Source organism: Triticum aestivum, chromosome 3A, assembly GCF_018294505.1.
Source record: "Triticum aestivum cultivar Chinese Spring chromosome 3A, IWGSC CS RefSeq v2.1, whole genome shotgun sequence".
Taxonomy (NCBI): domain Eukaryota; kingdom Viridiplantae; phylum Streptophyta; class Magnoliopsida; order Poales; family Poaceae; genus Triticum; species Triticum aestivum.
Genome location: NC_057800.1, coordinates 232961545 through 232964663, shown reverse-complemented (window position 1 = coordinate 232964663; position 3119 = coordinate 232961545).

The window sequence follows — 3119 nt, the reverse complement described above, 5'->3', positions numbered from 1 at the left end:
CATGGAGGAGGTAGCTCGCACAACCACAATGGCACCAAGAATGGTAATGGGAATGGAGGAAGCAACGGCCAGAACCGCACCAACCCATCGACCCCAGCCAAGAGAGACCTGAGCCAAGTCACTTGCTTTAAGTGCCAGAATACCGGACATTATGCTAATGAATGTCCTGAATCCCAGAATGGAAATGGCAATGGAAGCTCTGGGAAGAAGCCAAACCCTTTCAATAGGGGACAGGTGAACCACGTTAACGTGGAGGAGGTTGAAGAGCAGCCAGATGCAGTAATCGGTAAGTTTTTGGTTAAGTCATTTACTGCACTTGTTCTTTTTCGATACTGGTGCATCGCATTCATACATATCAAGGGGATTTGTGGATAAGTATAAACTGCCAACCCAAGCCCTTAGGTCACCCATGTTAGTAACCTCGCCTGGAGCAGAATATATGGCTAGTCTATGGTGTGATCGGTTACCATTAAGGATTGGTAACTACATATTTCCATCAGACCTAATAGTGTTGGAATCTCAAGGATTGGATGTGATATTAGGCATGGATTGGTTGTCAAAGTATGAAGGGAATATTGAATGTGCCAGTAAGTCAATTTTGCTTACCACCCCAGAAGGGAGAAGGATCAAGTATGTATCCCAACATGTGCCAAAGAGGACTCAAGCAAATTGTTTAACAGGAGTTGTGCAGGAGGAAGTACCAGTAGTGAAGGATTTCCCTGATGTATTTCCAGAAGAATTGCTAGGCATGCCACCGGATAGAGATATTGAGTTTTTGATTGAGCTTTTGCCAGGAACAGGGCCAATATCAAAGAGACCATATAGGATGCCTGCAAAGGATTTGGTGGAAATTAAGAAGCAAATTAAGGAGTTACTGGATAAAGGATACATTCTCCCAAGTTCTTCACCTTGGGGATCGCCAGTAGTTCTAGTGGAAAAGAAGGATGGATCGTTAAGGATGGTTGTTGATTATCGAGGATTGAATGAAGTAACCATCACGAACAAATACCCACTACCAATGATCAATGATCTGTTTGATCGATTGCAAGGAGGTAAGGTGTTTTCCAAGATCGATCTGTGATTAGGATACCACCAGTTGAAGATTCGAGAACAGGATATACCTAAGACGGCTTTTACCACCAGGTATGGGCTATACGAGTATACCGTTATATCATTTGGTCTGACTAATGCACCTGCATATTTCATGAACATGATGAACAAAGTGTTTATGGAGTTCTTGGATAAGTTCGTCGTAGTGTTCATTGATGATATCCTGGTTTACTCGAAGAATGAAGAGGAGCATAAGGAGCATTTGCGTTTAGTTCTTGAAAAGCTCAGAAAACATCAGTTATATGCCAAGTTTAGCAAATGTGAGTTTTGGTTGAAAGAAGTTGGATTTCTCGGACACGTTATATCCGGAGAAGGTATAGCAGTAGATCCCACTAAAGTTGATACCATGACCAAGTGGGAAGCGCCAACCACAGTTGGAGAGATCCGGAGTTTTCTTGGACTCTCAGGATACTACCGGAGGTTCATTGAGAATTTCTCAAAGATTGCGAAACCTATGAAGGAGTTGTTGAAGAAGGATACCAAGTTCATATGGACTGAGGAATGTGAGGCTAGTTTTTAGGAGTTGAAGAAACGTTTGGTTACCTCACCAGTGTTGATTTTACCGGATCAGACCAAGGATTATGAGGTGTATTGTGACGCTTCACGTCGAGGACTTGGAGCAGTGCTTATGCAGGAAGGAAGAGTTGTTTCATATGCCTCACGACAGCTTAAGCCCCATGAGTTGAATTATGCTAGGCATGATTTAGAGTTAGTAGCCATAGTGCATGCATTGAAGACTTGGAGACATTTTCTCATTGGAAACCATTGCAAGGTGTATACGGATCACAAGAGCTTGAAATATATTTTCACACAGAAGGAGTTGAATCTCAGACAAAGGAGATGGTTGGAGCTCATCAAGGATTATGATATGAGATTGCATTATCACCCTGGAAAGGCTAACGTAGTAGCTGACGCATTGAGCCGTAAAAGTCATGTCAACACCTTAATGACGGGAGATTTACCAAGTGAGTTAGCCGAAAATCTTCAAGAGCTATGTTTGGAAATAGTCCCAAAAGGCTATGTAGCAGCATTGGAGATTCAGTCTATGTTGATGGATAGGATCAGAGAAGCCCAAAAGACTAACAAGGAGATTGCCTCTATTAAGGAGAAAATGAGCAAAGGAAAAGCTAAGGGATTTCGTGAGGATGAGCACGATACCTTATGGTTTGAAGACCATGTTTATGTACCAAATGATTCGGAGATCAGGAAGTTAATTTTACAAGAGGCCCATGATTCATTGTATTTGATTCACCCAGGAAATAGCAACATGTATCTGGATTTGAAGGATATTTTCTGGTGGACCGGAATGAAGAAGGATATTGCAGAATATGTAGCAGTTTGTGATGTATGTCAGAGAGTAAAGGGAGAGCATCAGAAGCCAGCCGGATTGCTACAGCCATTGCCGATACCCGAATGGAAGTGGGATAAGTTAGGCATGAATTTTATCACAAGATTGCCCAGAACACGTTCAGGCTATGACTCGATTTGGGTTGTAGTCGATCGCTTGACAAAGGTAGCTCATTTCATTCCCGTGAAGACTACCTATACCAGTGCAAAGTTGGCAAAGATATACATGACCATGATCATATGTCTGCATGGAGTTCCTAGGAGTATAGTATCAGATAGAGGAACCCAATTTACCTCAAAGTTCTAGAATCAGTTGCATGAAACTTTGGGAACCAGACTGGAGTTTAGCACAGCTTTCCACCCGCAAATAGATGGACAGATTGAGAGAGTCAATCAGATTTTGGAGGATATGCTAAGGGCTTGTGCGCTAGATTACGGATCTAGTTGGGACGAGAATTTGCCGTATGCAGAGTTCTCTTACAACAACAGCTATCAATCCAGTTTGAAGATGGCCCCTTTCGAAGCCTTGTACGGAAGAAGGTGCAGGACCCCATTGTCTTGGGATGAAATTGGAGATCGCCAGTTGTTTGGACCGGATCTGATAAAGGAGTCTGAACAGAAAGTGAAATTGATTCGCGATAGGCTCAAGGTAGCCCAGTCCA